Here is a 16,304-nt window from a genome sequence, read left to right on the forward strand (position 1 = left end):
TGTCTCCTCTACATAATGAAGTGTGTGACTCTTGACTCATCTAATAATCGCTTTCGTGATTTTATTTTATTTTTGTTTTTATTTTTTCATTAATTTCCTCAGCTCTGTGAGAGGGTTAGGCTTGAAAAAAAATAACTGGTAAATATATTTCAATAGTTAGATTAAATTGCAATGTTTTTACGTATTTGTCCCCCTTAAAATGTAAGTTAACAGGATCTTTTCCGAAAATAACTTAAAAGTTCTGAGGACTTGTTCAAGAACCGCTCATTTTTTTCCCCATTTCATTGGGTAAGACTAATGTGCTTAAAGATAATTTCTAATTTTTTTTTCTCATGAATGGCAGAGGCATTGCCCTATCAAGCAAGACAATGACATAGAGACTGATTATATATACATATGATCAGCGCCCAAGCCCCCTAACCACCAAGGAGGGAAGGAGGGTCAGGCAATGGCTGCTGATAACTCATCAGATGGACCTATAGGCTCCCCCAAACCCCCCATCCTTAGCTTACGAGGATGGTGAGGTTGCAGCGACCAAATTAAATATAGCATTTGAGCGGGACTCGAACCCCAGTCTGGCATTCACCAGTCAGGGTCGTTACCACATAGTCCACCACAACCGTGGTGGATTGAATCCCGCTAAATGTTTGACAGTTGCACATGACTGATTAGTTTTTTAGGGAAATCTTCAACTTTAAGCAATTCGTAATCTCGGTTCTACGCCTGTAAGTAGAACATAGAAACGAGCCGTACTTTACTTTCAAGGGCTGCTTATCTGGTCCTGTACAGCAGGGGAACCCTATTCTCTACATGATCTTCACGGTCGTTTTATGAGTTCATTCGGGAGGATTTAACATTCCACAATGCGTATTGCTCGTTTACTATTACTGTAGATCATCACTATAGAAACACTCGCAGAATAAGGAAGTAGTTAGTTTCCTCTTGAAAGCCTTCATATCTTCAATTATTCGGATGTCTTGTGGGAGCTTATTGTATAGTCTGGGGACCACATATTTAAAGGTTCTAGAGCCTACAGTAGACATGTATCCAGGTTCTAATAGTTTTACTGTGTTAACGAAGGAAGTAGTAGGACAATGTCTTTGAGTCAAAGAAGGTTTGATAAATGGTTGTCAAAAACTATTTATAGGGCAATTTTGTAGTTTTAAATAATGAATGCATGTGGTTGTATATATAAGCAGGTAAATAAAGGGTTGTAGCTTAACTTATAATAATAAGAATAATAATGATGATGATAATGATAATTGTAAATAAGTGTGTTATTCTGGTTCATAGTTGTGGTGGCCTGACTGATAATCGGCAGACTGAGGTTAGTCTCTCCCTCAAACTCGTTAGTTCCTTTGTTCTCTGCAACCTCGCCATCCCCGTGAGCTAAGGATGTGGGGTTTGGGAGAGGCTATTGGTCTATCTGCTAAGTCATCAGCAGCCATTGCCTGCCCATCCCTGGTCCTGGCTTGGGTGGAGAGGGGCTTATTGCGTTGATCATCCTGCTTTTCAAACTAGGGTTGTAGCTTAGCAAGTAGTAATAATAATAATAATAATAATAATAATAATAATAATAATAATAATAATAATAATAATAATAATAATAATCTGGGGCGTTGTCCGGCTTTTTAAGGCAATGTCACTGTCTCTTGCCTCTGCTATTCATGAGTGGGCTTGAAACCACAATATTCCAAAGTCAACTACAATCGCCTAAGTTGATTTTATGTGGAGAAGAGTACAATAAGTGCATTTAGGCCCTGCTCTGTTTTGTAATCAATTTGGTCATTATTCAAGTTTCATGGTTACAAAGGATATTTTCAAATGGAGCTCCATCTCATTGGAAAATGCAGTTATAACCCCTCCCCCTTGCTCAAAATATCTTACATTTTTTTGCTTCCAACCCCCGCCCCCCCCCCCCCCCATTTAAAGAGCCTCCTAATTACTGTCCAAGAAGAGGAGATCTGCAGGACTGCATAATTTTGGAGTAAATGGAGAGCGTTCTCTTGTAAACAAATACCAAGTGTAGTGTAGGTTTCTTATCGACTTTGATTCGTACAGCGTTATGAGAGTTCGACATATAGGCCTACATGAGCTACGTGGCTTGGGAATATTAAGAATCTCTTATTATTTTATTTGATGAAATCTTATAAACTACATTATTTTTATGTATTTGTCATAATGAATGTTAGTGACCCGGGTAAAAAAAAGAACTTTAACGAAAATATTAAACTTCTGAGCAAGATTTCATTGAGTTTCAGTGTTGAAGTTTATCTGGTTATGAAATATAAGCCTGATAAATACCAGAGCTACGCATTCTTTAGACATTTCAATCAACTTTTTTTTTTTCAGGCAAGTCTACAATCATAGGGGAATTCTCAAAATCTGTTAATTGATCTGCTCTTAGTCTTTACATTGAACTCTGAAAGAACGGTTGGAATGAGGACATACTAGTAATACGATATATCCTGAAGTAAAAGGTTACTGTTGGCTAAATGTATCTAATTAAATACAATTAAAGGCGGACTTATAAGTTATTATTCAACTAAATATCACCCCAGAGCAGTCAATGTAAATATATAGGACCATCACCGTGGCTTGCAAAATCATAGTCTATTGTTTAGACTTTTCATTTCCCAGTATAATGAAATTTTAGTGTAACGCCCATTTCTCGTTTAAAACGTTACCAGAAGACTGAAATTACTATCAAATCTTTGCTCAGACAGCATCCATTAACGTTTAAAACTCTAACAGAAAATCAAAATTACTACCATGTTGAAAACGCTCATCGAACACTAAAATTACTGCCAGATCTTGCCTTGGACAGCATCTATAACGTTTAAAATGCTTCCACGTCTGGCAAACACCAGGCAGAGACGTTACCAACAGGCCACAAAAAGTCTTCCTTGGAAACTGATTTATCTTGACAGTTCTGCCCTTCGATTATACGGTGGCAGCGTGATTGTAATTAGACCCTGCTCAGTTTTTAAGACAAATTTTTAATGATTTCGGTCACGGGATATTTTATCTAATTAAGCTTAATCTCTGTATAGTATAGGATTCTCATTGATGTGGATTTCTAAAGGTTTGAGAGCTTTAGACAGGTGGATTAGCTATGCAGCTTGATAGAAATAACGAGTAAATAATGTTAGTAGCAGAGCAGCACCTCTAAATGACATTATTTTAGTACATTTGTCCCCTAAATATTAGTTTGAGGTTAGTAACTTAGAACTTTTTTGAATAAAATTGAACTTTCAGGTCTTGCCTAAAGCGGTTCATTAGTTACTTTTAATTGCATTGAATAAGACTTGTATGCGCTTAAGATAATTTTCTTTTCTTTATTGACATGAAGCATGGCAACTGTTAGAAAGCTACACACGATCCTTGGTTAACCTTATATTTGTTTTCCAGGAACATCTTCAAACTTAGAATATTCATAATCTGTTAAATGATCCAATCTTTCCCGTTACGTGGGACAAGGCCGAGAAAAAAAGGGATATGGACAAGGAGAGTGAACTGCGAAGATTGAATGGGATAAGAACACTCGTCAATTCAAAATTTGTAAAACAGTCTCCTGAAGGGAAGGTTAGTGTCGAATAACTGTATTGGATTATTTATAACTAGGACATGATGAAAGTACCCCCATTTACCTTAATTTTACCTCTTGAGCCAATAAAAATAATCAAAATTTATACTTTTAGGTGCATTTTAGGTATTCTGATTTTTTCTAATTCTCAGGTATTGGTAATGTGAATGTAATTAAGGTAACTATTGTTTCTAAGGTCAAGGCTACCGAAAAATATCTAATTTCGGCTCGGGTATTTTTGTAAGTAAATTATACTCTATTTTTTTAATGAGTTACATTTGCATTAACTCGCAGGTTCCCTTTTAGTTCAAAAAGGTTTCCTACTTGCTGATTGGTTAGAATTTTTGTCCAGTCAATTAGCTTGTATTAAACTTCTCCGAGCTAAAAGGACAACCCTGCGAGTCGGAGCAAATGAGCCTCATTAAAATAAATTGCGTGTAGTAATTATTTTCGGTAAGAGGACTTTTATCAAATTAAGTAAATTTAGTTAAATATTATATTAATTGTGTAGGATTTCCGATTTTAGGAAGTTTAAATATTGTTTAAATATTGTTTACTTAGAATTTCAGCTTAAAAGAAGTTAATATATATATATATATATATATATATATATATATATATATATATATATATATATATATATATATATATATATATAATTTCAGCTTTGGGGAAGTTTAATATTGTTTGTGTAGACTTTCCATTTTGAGGAAGTTTAACAATGTCTGTGTATCATTTAGGCTTTGAGAAGTTTGGTATTGTTTATGTGGACTTTCATCTTTGAGGAAGTTTTGATATTGTATTTGTAAAATTTCAGTTTTGGGGGAATTTATTTGTGTAGCATTTCAACCTTAAAGTTTAATACGTTGAAGCAGTTTAGTATTTTTTTATGTAGACTTTCATCTTTGTGAAAGTTTAATATTGTTTGTGTAGAATTTCAGCTCCGAGGAAGTTTAATATTGTTTGTGTAGAATTTCAGCTCCGAGGAAGTTTAATATTGTTTGTGTAGAATTTCAGCTTCGAGGAAGTTTAATATTGTTTGTGTAGAATTTCAGCTTTGAGGAAGTTTAATATTGTTTGTGTAGAATTTCAGCTTCGAGGAAGTTTAATATTGTTTGTGTAGAATTTCAGCTTCGAGGAAGTTTAATATTGTTTGTGTAGAATTTCAGCTTTCAGGAAGTTTAATATTGTTTGTGTAAAATTTCAGCTTTGAAGTGAGGAAGTTTAATATTGTTTGTGTAGAATTTCAGCTTTAGGTGAGGAAGTTTAATATTGTTTGTGTAAAATTTCAGCTTTGAAGTGAGGAAGTTTAATATTGTTTGTGTAGAATTTCAGCTTTAGGTGAGGAAGTTTAATATTGTTTGTGTAGAATTTCAGCTTTCAGGAAGTTTAATATTGTTTGTGTAAAATTTCAGCTTTGAGGTGAGGAAGTTTAATATTGTTTGTGTAGAATTTCAGCTTTAGGTGAGGAAGTTTAATATTGTTTGTGTAGAATTTCAGTTTTGAGGAAGTTTAATATTGTTTGTGTAGAATTTCAGCCTTGAAGTTTAATATTGTTTGCGTAGAATTTCAGCTTTGAGGAAGTTTAATATTGTTTGTGTAGATTTTCAGCTTTGTGGAAGTATAATATTGTTTGTGCAGAATTTCAGTTTTGAGGAAGTTTAATATTGTTTGTGTAGAATTTCAGCATTGAGGAAGTTTAATATTGTTTGTGTAGAATTTCAGCATTGAGGAAGTTTAATATTGTTTGTGTAGAATTTCAGCATTGAGGAAGTTTAATATTGTTTGTGTAGAATTTCAGCATTGAGGAAGTTTAATATTGTTTGTGTAGAATTTCAGCTTTCAGGAAGTTTGATATTGTTTGTGTAAGATTTCAGCTTTGAGGAAGTTTAATATTGTTTGTGTAAGATTTCAGCTTTGAGGAAGTTTAATATTGTTTGTGTAGAATTTCAGCTCTGAGGAAGCTTAATATTGTTGGTGTAAAATTTCAGCTTTGAGGAAGTATAATATTGTTTGTGTAGAATTTCAGCTTTGAGGAAGTTTAATATTGTGTAGAATTTCAGCTTTGAGGAAGTTTAATATTGTGTAGAATTTCAGCTTTGAGGAAGTATATTATTGTTTGTGTAAGATTTCAGCTTTGAGTAAATTTAATTTTATTCGTTTAGAATTTCAGCTTCGAATAAGCTTATTTTTTTGTAGAAATTCAGCTTCGAGGAAGTTTGATATTGTTTGTGTAGAATTTCAGCTTTGAGGAAGTATAATATTGTTTGTGTTTTCACCTATGAGGAAGTATATTATTGTTTGTGTAAGATTTCAGCTTTGAGTAATTTTGATTTTATTTGTTTAGAATTTCAGCTTCGAATAAGCTTATTTTTTATGTAGAAATTCAGCTTCGATGAAGTTTGATATTGTTTGTGTAGAATTTCAGCTTTGAGGAAGTATAATATTGTTTGTGTAAGATTTCAGCTTTGAGGAAGTTTAATATTGTTTGTGTAAGATTTCAGCTTTGAGGAAGTTTAATATTTGTGTAAAATTTCAGCTTTGAGGAAGCTTGATATTGTTTGTGTAAAATTTCAGCTTTGAGGAAGCTTAATATTTTTGGTGTAAAATTTCAGCTTTGAGGAAGCTTAATATTTTTGGTGTAAAATTTCAGCTTTGAGGAAGTATAATATTGTTTGTGTAGAATTTCAGCATTGAGGAAGTTTAATATTGTTTGTGTAGAATTTCAGCTTTCAGGAAGTTTAATATTGTTTGTGTAGAATTTCAGCATTGAGGAAGTTTAATATTGTTTGTGTAGAATTTCAGCTTTCAGGAAGTTTAATATTGTTTGTGTAAGATTTCAGCTTTGAGGAAGTTTAATATTGTTTGTGTAAGATTTCAGCTTTGAGGAAGTTTAATATTGTTTGTGTAGAATTTCAGCTTTGGGGAAGTTTAATATTGTTTGTGTAAAATTTCAGCTTTGGGGAAGCTTGATATTGTTTGTGTAAAATTTCAGCTTTGAGGAAGCTTAATATTGTTGGTGTAAAATTTCAGCTTTGAGGAAGTATAATATTGTTTGTGTAGAATTTCAGCTTTGAGGAAGTTTAATATTGTGTAGAATTTCAGCTTTGAGGAAGTATATTATTGTTTGTGTAAGATTTCAGCTTTGAGTAAATTTAATTTTATTTGTTTAGAATTTCCGCTTCGAATAAGCTTATTTTTTTGTAGAAATTCAGCTTCGAGGAAGTTTGATATTGTTTGTGTAGAATTTCAGCTTTGAGGAAGTATAATATTGTTTGTGTTTTCACCTATGAGGAAGTATATTATTGTTTGTGTAAGATTTTAGCTTTTGAGTAATTTTAATTTTATTTGTTTAGAATTTCAGCTTCGAATAAGCTTATTATTTATGTAGAAATTCAGCTTCGATGAAGTTTGATATTGTTTGTGTAAGATTTCAGCTTTGAGGAAGTTTGATATTGTTTGTATAAAATTTCAGCTTTGAGGAAGCTTAATATTGTTGGTGTAAAATTTCAGCTTTGAGGAAGTATAATATTGTTTGTGTAGAATTTCAGCTTTGAGGAAGTTTAATATTGTTTGTGTAGAATTTCCGCTTTGAGGAAGTATATTATCGTTTGTGTAAGAATTCAGCTGTGAGTAAATTTGATTTTATTTGTTTAGAATTTCAGCTTCGAATAAGCTTATTTTTTATGTAGAAATTCAGCTTCGATGAAGTTTGATATTGTTTGTGTAGAATTTCAGCTTTGAGGAAGTATAATATTGTTTGTGTAAGATTTCAGCTTTGAGGAAGTTTAATATTGTTTGTGTAAGATTTCAGCTTTGAGGAAGTTTAATATTGTTTGTGTAAGATTTCAGCTTTGAGGAAGTTTAATATTGTTTGTGTAAAACTTCAGCTTTGAGGAAGCTTGATATTGTTTGTGTAAAATTTCAGCTTTGATGATTTTGAATATTTTTGTGTAAGATTTCAACTTTGAGAATGATTAAATTTGTGTATAATTTCATCTATGAGGAAGGTTTTATATATGTAGGACTTTAGCCTTAAGGAAGTTTAATAAATTTGTGTAGGATTAATGTTACTTCGTGTAGGATTTCAGCCTTGAGGTTTAATATTATTTGTGTAGGATTTCAGCCTTGAGGAAGTTTAATATAATTTGTGTAGGATTTTAGCCCTGAAGTTCATTATTATTTGTTTATTATTTTAGTTTTGAAGTTTATTATTTGTTTAGGATATCAGCCTTGAAGTTTAATATTATTTGTTTAGGATTTCAGTTTCGTAAAAGTTTTATATAGTTTGTGTAGGATTTCAGTTTTGAGGAATTTGAATAGTTTTTTTAGGTTTTGCATTATTTCAGCTTTCAGAGAGATTTTAGAAATAAGAGATTTGTAGGTCAAGAAAAATTTAAAGCAAATAAAATAGTTTCTAGAGAACCACTTGTAAAACTTAGTTATACTTAAAATGGCATATTTTCGTAGGTTTTCTTATAAACCTTGGCATAGTTGTAAGTCCAGAGAGTTGTGCGGATATTTAAATATTGTTTGTGGTCTTGCAGGACTAGCGAAGCGGACCAGAGTACCGCTTGCATTTTAGCAGTCAACTACACCAGTGTTCCTCTTTAGTTTTTTTTTTTTTAAATTATTATTTAGTTTGATGAAATTCTTAAATATTTGGAACATACACAATAATTTTGATGGGTTCTTTAAGCAAATCTAATAGCAGTAGATTCACAAATAATTTTTCAAGGTATAAATACTGTTAAAGATTTTGAAATATCAATCTTTGAAATTGTTTGTTGGGTTTATTTCATCTTTTTTTTTAACATTTCATCTATAGTATTAGCTTTCTACCGTAAAGTTTTGTTGTGATTGTAATCAAAGCTGATTTAATAATAGTCCCCCCTTAATTGGGAGGAATCTTAATCTATGAATGGGAATTTTAAGTAATTTTAACTATAAAACTATTCAAAATGAATAAAAGAAATCACAAAGTTTAACAACTGTTTGTAATATATATTATATAAAATACTTGCATTTTGCATACTTTCAGAGATTCATACATGAAGTTTGAAAGAAAAAGAAAAATTTTCACAATGTACGAAGAGATCCAGTCAAATTTTTCTGATGACACAGTCCTGGGATTGGTGGTATAGGTGCCTTCAAAAATAGTTCTTCTTCAAGTAACTTTATGCTTACTACATATCAGATGCAGTAGGGCTTAGTTAATAGCCTATTGAAATTTTTTTTTTTTTCCGATGAAACTAGGCTCAAGAGGAAGTAGCATACTGTAATATATATGGTGACAACCCCTCATCAGATGCAACAGGCCTTATGATATAGTTGGTCTCTTTACCATTTACAATGTAATAGCAGCAGACCTTACATCTCTAAGACATGCAGAGCCCTTTCTCCAAGATCTGTGATGCAACATGCCTCTTTGGGATGAAACTGAACTCTGTAACATGTCTGAATCGTGCAACTTCATTAACCACTTAACAGCGAACCGGGCTTCTCTCCAACACTGGCTATGGGGGTGAAATGTACCACTTCGGGATGAAATTGGTCTCTGCAATGTCCTCTTCAGGTGTCACGGGCCTACAATGTCCTCTTGAGGATGTGACTGGTCTCTGCAAGGTGCTCTTTGGAGTGTGACAGGCCTCTGAAACATACACTTACGGGTGCAAAATGTGATCTTCGGGATGCAATGGGCCTTTCAACGTGATATTTGGGATGCAACAGGCTTCTATATTGTAATCTTCGGGATGCAACAGGCCTCTGCAACATGCTATTCCGTTGCCCTTTGGATGCAACGGGCCTCAATATTCATCTCGGGATGCAACAATATGAGATGCAACGGGCCTCTGCAATATTCATCTCGGGTACATACTCTTCGAGATGCAACGGGCACTGAAACATGCTAGTCGGGATGGAAAGGGCCTCTGCAACGTGCTTTTTGCGATGCAACGGGCCTCTGCAACATTCATCTCTGGATGCAACATACTCAGATATGCAATGGGGCACTGCAACATGCTCTTCGAGATGCAACGGGACTCTGCAACGGGCCTCTTCAACATGCTCTCTGGGAGGCAACGGGCCTCTGCAACATGCTCTTCGGGAGGCAACGGGTCTCTGCAACATGCTCTTCGGGAGGCAACGGGCCTCTGCAACATGCTCTTCGGGAGGCAACGGGCCTCTGCAACATGCTCTTCGGGAGGCAACGGGCCTCTGCAACATGCTTTTCGGGATGCAACGGGCCTCTGCAACATGCTCTTTGGGATGCAACAGGCCTCTGCAACATGCTCTTCTGGATGCAATGGGCCTCTGCAACATGCTCTTTGGGATGCAACGGGCCTATGCAACATGCTCTTTGGGATGCAACAAGCCTATGCAACATGCTCTTTGGGTTGCAACAGGTCTAACATTCATCCCGGGAGGCAACATACTCTTCAAAATTCAACTGGCCTCTGCAACGTGCTCTTCAAGATTCAACGGGCCTCTGCAACATGTTCTTCGGGATGTAACGGGCCTCTGCAACGTGCTCTTCAAGATGCAACGGAACTCTGCAATGCAATGTGCTCTTAAAGATGCAAAGAGCATCTGCAACATGCTCTTTGGGATGCAATGGGCCTGGGCCTCTGAAACGGGTCTCTGCAACATGCTCTTCAGGATGCAATGGGCCTCTGCAACATGCTCTTCGGGATGCAACGGGCCTCTGCAACATTCTCTCCGGGATGCAACGGGCCTCTGCAACATTCTCTCCGGGATGCAACGGGCCTCTTATACAAGCTCTCCGGGATGCAACGGGCCTCTTATACAAGCTCTCCGGGGTGCAACGGGCCTCTTATACAAGCTCTCCGGGGTGCAACGGGCCTCTTATACAAGCTCTTCGGGATGCAACGGGCCTCTTATACAAGCTCTTCGGGATGCAACGGGCCTCATACAAGCTCTTCGGGATGCAACGGGCCTCATACAAGCTCTTCGGGATGCAACGGGCCTCATACAAGCTCTTCGGGATGCAACTGGCCTCATACAAGCTCTTCGGGATGCAACGGGCCTCTGCGACGTGCTCTCCGGGATGCAACTGACCCTCTGCAACTGGGATGCAACAGACCTTTGCAACACGCTCTTAAAGATGCAACGTATCTGCAACATTCATCCCGGGATGCAACATACTTTTCGGGATGCTACGGCCCTCTGCAACGTGCTCTGCGGGATGCTACGGCCCTCTGCAACGTGCTCTGCGGGATGCTACGGCCCTCTGCAACGTGCTCTGCGGGATGCTACGGCCCTCTGCAACGTGCTCTGCGGGATGCTACGGCCCTCTGCAACGTGCTCTGCGGGATGCTACGGCCCTCTGCAACGTGCTCTGCGGGATGCTACGGCCCTCTGCAACGTGCTCTGCGGGATGCTACGGCCCTCTGCAACGTGCTCTGCGGGATGCTACGGCCCTCTGCAACGTGCTCTGCGGGATGCTACAGCTCTCTGCAACGTGCTCTGCAGGATGCAACGTGCTCTGCGGGATGCAACGTGCTCTGCGGGATGCAACGTGCTCTGCGGGATGCAACGGGCCTCTGCAACGTGCTCTCCGGGATGCAACGGGCCTCTACAACGTGCTCTCCGGGATGCAACGGGCCTCTGCAACTGGGATACAACGGACCTTTGCAACACGATCTAAAAGATGCAACGTGTCTGCAACATTCATCCCGGGATGCAACATACTCTGCGGGATGCAACGGCCCTCTGCAACGTGCTCTGCAGGATGCACCATGCTCTGCAAGATGTAACGGCACTCTGCAACGTGCTCTGCGGGATGCAATGGCCCTCTGCAACGTGCTCTGCGGGATGCAACGGCCCTCTGCAACGTGCTCTGCGGGATGCAACGTGCTCTGCGGGATGCAACGTGCTCTGCGGGATGCAACGTGCTCTGCGGGATGCAATGGGCCTCTGCAACGTGCTCTTCGGGATGCTACAGCCCTCTGCAACATGCTCTTCGGGATGCAACGGGCCTTATACAAGCTCTCCGGGATGCAACGGGCCTCTGCAACGTACTCTCCGGGATGCAACGGGCCTCTGCAACGTACTCTCCGGGATGCAACGGGCCTCTGCAACTTACTCCGGGATGCAACGGGCTTCTTATACAAGCTCTTCCGGATGCAACGGCCCTCTGCAACGTGCTCTCCGGGATGCAACGGGCCTCTGCAACGTGCGCTCCGGGATGCAACGGGCCTCTGCAACGTGCTCTCCGGGATGCAACGGGCCTCTGCAACGTGCTCTCCGGGATGCATCGGGCCTCTGCAACGTGCTCTCCGGGATGCATCGGGCCTCTGCAACGTGCTCTCCGGGATGCAACGGGCCTCTTATACAAGCTCTTTGGGATGCAACGGGCCTCTGCAACGTACTCTCCGGGATGCAACTGGCCTCTGCAACGTACTCTCCGGGATGCAACGGGCCTCTGCAAGGTACTCTCCGGGATGCAACGGGCCTCTGCAACGTGCTCTCCGGGATGCAACGGGCCTCTGCAACATACTCTCCGGGATGCAACGTGCCTCTGCAACGTACTCTCCGTGATGCAACGGGTCTCTTATACAAGCTCTTCCGGATGCAATGGCCCTCTGCAACGTGCTCTCCGGGATGCAATGGCTCTCTGCAACATGCTCTTCGGGATGCAACGGCCTTCTGCAACGTGCTCTGCGGGATGCAACTGACCTCTGCAACTGGGATGTAACAGAACTTTGCAACATGCTCTCAAAGATGCTACGGGTCTGCAACACTTATCCCGGGATGCAACATACTCTTCAGGATGCAACGGGCCTCTGCATCGTGCTCTTTGTGATGCAACTGATCTCTGCAACTGGGATTTAAGACTTTTGCAACGCTCTCAAAGATGCAACGGGTCTGCAATATTCATCCAGGGATGCAACATACTCTTTGGGATGCAACGGGCCTCTGCAACGTGCTCTTTGGGATGCAACGGGCCTCTGCAACGTGCTCTTTGGGATGCAACGGGCCTCTGCAACGTGCTCTTTGGGATGCAACGGGCCTCTGCAACGTGCTCTTTGGGATGCAACGGGCCTCTGCAACGTGCTCTTTGGGATGCAACGGGCCTCTGCAACGTGCTCTTTGGGATGCAACGGGCCTCTGCAACGTGCTCTTTGGGATGCAACGGGCCTCTGCAACGTGCTCTTTGGGATGCAACGGGCCTCTGCAACGTGCTCTTTGGGATGCAACGGGCCTCTGCAACGTGCTCTTTGGGATGCAACGGGCCTCTGCAACGTGCTCTTTGGGATGCAACGGGCCTCTGCAACGTGCTCTTTGGGATGCAACGGGCCTCTGCAACGTGCTCTTTGGGATGCAACGGGCCTCTGCAACGTGCTCTTTGGGATGCAACGGGCCTCTGCAACGTGCTCTTTGGGATGCAACGGGCCTCTGCAACGTGCTCTTTGGGATGCAACGGGCCTCTGCAACGTGCTCTTTGGGATGCAACGGGCCTCTGCAACGTGCTCTTTGGGATGCAACGGGCCTCTGCAACGTGCTCTTTGGGATGCAACGGGCCTCTGCAACGTGCTCTTTGGGATGCTACGGCCCTCTGCAACGTGCTCTGCGGGATGCTACGGCCCTCTGCAACGTGCTCTGCGGGATGCTACGGCCCTCTGCAACGTGCTCTGCGGGATGCTACGGCTCTCTGCAACGTGCTCTGCGGGATGCAACGTGCTCTGCGGGATGCAACGTGCTCTGCGGGATGCAACGTGCTCTGCGGGATGCAACGGGCCTCTGCAACGTGCTCTCCGGGATGCAACGTGCTCTGCGGGATGCAACGGGCCTCTGCAACGTGCTCTCCGGGATGCAACGGGCCTCTACAACGTGCTCTCCGGGATGCAACGGGCCTCTGCAACTGGGATACAACGGACCTTTGCAACACGATCTAAAAGATGCAACGTGTCTGCAACATTCATCCCGGGATGCAACATACTCTGCGGGATGCAACGGCCCTCTGCAACGTGCTCTGCAGGATGCACCATGCTCTGCAAGATGTAACGGCACTCTGCAACGTGCTCTGCGGGATGCAATGGCCCTCTGCAACGTGCTCTGCGGGATGCAACGGCCCTCTGCAACGTGCTCTGCGGGATGCAACGTGCTCTGCGGGATGCAACGTGCTCTGCGGGATGCAATGGGCCTCTGCAACGTGCTCTTCGGGATGCTACAGCCCTCTGCAACATGCTCTTCGGGATGCAACGGGCCTTATACAAGCTCTCCGGGATGCAACGGGCCTCTGCAACGTACTCTCCGGGATGCAACGGGCCTCTGCAACTTACTCCGGGATGCAACGGGCTTCTTATACAAGCTCTTCCGGATGCAACGGCCCTCTGCAACGTGCTCTCCGGGATGCAACGGGCCTCTGCAACGTGCGCTCCGGGATGCAACGGGCCTCTGCAACGTGCTCTCCGGGATGCAACGGGCCTCTGCAACGTGCTCTCCGGGATGCATCGGGCCTCTGCAACGTGCTCTCCGGGATGCAACGGGCCTCTTATACAAGCTCTTTGGGATGCAACGGGCCTCTGCAACGTACTCTCCGGGATGCAACTGGCCTCTGCAACGTACTCTCCGGGATGCAACGGGCCTCTGCAACGTACTCTCCGGGATGCAACGGGCCTCTGCAACGTACTCTCCGGGATGCAACGGGCCTCTGCAACGTACTCTCCGGGATGCAACGGGCCTCTGCAAGGTACTCTCCGGGATGCAACGGGCCTCTGCAAGGTACTCTCCGGGATGCAACGGGCCTCTGCAACGTGCTCTCCGGGATGCAACGGGCCTCTGCAACATACTCTCCGGGATGCAACGTGCCTCTGCAACGTACTCTCCGTGATGCAACGGGTCTCTTATACAAGCTCTTCCGGATGCAATGGCCCTCTGCAACGTGCTCTCCGGGATGCAATGGCTCTCTGCAACATGCTCTTCGGGATGCAACGGCCTTCTGCAACGTGCTCTGCGGGATGCAACTGACCTCTGCAACTGGGATGTAACAGAACTTTGCAACATGCTCTCAAAGATGCTACGGGTCTGCAACACTTATCCCGGGATGCAACATACTCTTCAGGATGCAACGGGCCTCTGCATCGTGCTCTTTGGGATGCAACTGACCTCTGCAACTGGGATTTAAGACTTTTGCAACGCTCTCAAAGATGCAACGGGTCTGCAATATTCATCCAGGGATGCAACATACTCTTTGGGATGCAACGGGCCTCTGCAACGTGCTCTTTGGGATGCAACGGGCCTCTGCAACGTGCTCTTTGGGATGCAACGGGCCTCTGCAACGTGCTCTTTGGGATGCAACGGGCCTCTGCAACGTGCTCTTTGGGATGCAACGGGCCTCTGCAACGTGCTCTTTGGGATGCAACGGGCCTCTGCAACGTGCTCTTTGGGATGCAACGGGCCTCTGCAACGTGCTCTTTGGGATGCAACGGGCCTCTGCAACGTGCTCTTTGGGATGCAACGGGCCTCTGCAACGTGCTCTTTGGGATGCAACGGGCCTCTGCAACGTGCTCTTTGGGATGCAACGGGCCTCTGCAACGTGCTCTTTGGGATGCAACGGGCCTCTGCAACGTGCTCTTTGGGATGCAACGGGCCTCTGCAACGTGCTCTTTGGGATGCAACGGGCCTCTGCAACGTGCTCTTTGGGATGCAACGGGCCTCTGCAACGTGCTCTTTGGGATGCAACGGGCCTCTGCAACGTGCTCTTTGGGATGCAACGGGCCTCTGCAACGTGCTCTTTGGGATGCAACGGGCCTCTGCAACGTGCTCTTTGGGATGCAACGGGCCTCTGCAACGTGCTCTTTGGGATGCAACGGGCCTCTGCAACGTGCTCTTTGGGATGCAACGGGCCTCTGCAACGTGCTCTTTGGGATGCAACGGGCCTCTGCAACGTGCTCTTTGGGATGCAACGGGCCTCTGCAACGTGCTCTTTGGGATGCAACGGGCCTCTGCAACGTGCTCTTTGGGATGCAACGGGCCTCTGCAACGTGCTCTTTGGGATGCAACGGGCCTCTGCAACGTGCTCTTTGGGATGCAACGGGCCTCTGCAACGTGCTCTTTGGGATGCAACGGGCCTCTGCAACGTGCTCTTTGGGATGCAACGGGCCTCTGCAACGTGCTCTTTGGGATGCAACGGGCCTCTGCAACGTGCTCTTTGGGATGCAACGGGCCTCTGCAACGTGCTCTTTGGGATGCAACGGGCCTCTGCAACGTGCTCTTTGGGATGCAACGGGCCTCTGCAACGTGCTCTTTGGGATGCAACGGGCCTCTGCAACGTGCTCTTTGGGATGCAACGGGCCTCTGCAACGTGCTCTTTGGGATGCAACGGGCCTCTGCAACGTGCTCTTTGGGATGCAACGGGCCTCTGCAACGTGCTCTTTGGGATGCAACGGGCCTCTGCAACGTGCTCTTTGGGATGCAACGGGCCTCTGCAACGTGCTCTTTGGGATGCAACGGGCCTCTGCAACGTGCTCTTTGGGATGCAACGGGCCTCTGCAACGTGCTCTTTGGGATGCAACGGGCCTCTGCAACGTGCTCTTTGGGATGCAACGGGCCTCTGCAACGTGCTCTTTGGGATGCAACGGGCCTCTGCAACGTGCTCTTTGGGATGCAACGGGCCTCTGCAACGTGCTCTTTGGGATGCAACGGGCCTCTGCAACGTGCTCTTTGGGATGCAACGGGCCTCTGCAACGTGCTC

General features: G+C 43.5%; 1 protein-coding gene and 1 long non-coding RNA gene across 2 annotated transcripts in view; both read left to right on the forward strand.

Annotated features, from left to right (window-relative positions):
• LOC137640686 (uncharacterized) overlaps nucleotides 1-9,263 on the forward strand; it is an 11,821-nt gene extending 2,558 nt beyond the window's left edge. Inside the window, exons 2-3 of the long non-coding RNA XR_011044447.1 lie at nucleotides 3,412-3,585; nucleotides 8,628-9,263. This is a non-coding gene — a long non-coding RNA (uncharacterized lncRNA). The remainder of the gene's footprint in view (nucleotides 1-3,411; nucleotides 3,586-8,627) is intronic.
• Nucleotides 1-16,304, forward strand: part of LOC137641654 (nucleoredoxin-like) — a 598,725-nt gene that overhangs the window by 462,465 nt on the left and 119,956 nt on the right. The window lies entirely within an intron of this gene.

This window comes from Palaemon carinicauda, chromosome 5 (assembly GCF_036898095.1).
Source record: "Palaemon carinicauda isolate YSFRI2023 chromosome 5, ASM3689809v2, whole genome shotgun sequence".
NCBI classification, from domain to species: domain Eukaryota; kingdom Metazoa; phylum Arthropoda; class Malacostraca; order Decapoda; family Palaemonidae; genus Palaemon; species Palaemon carinicauda.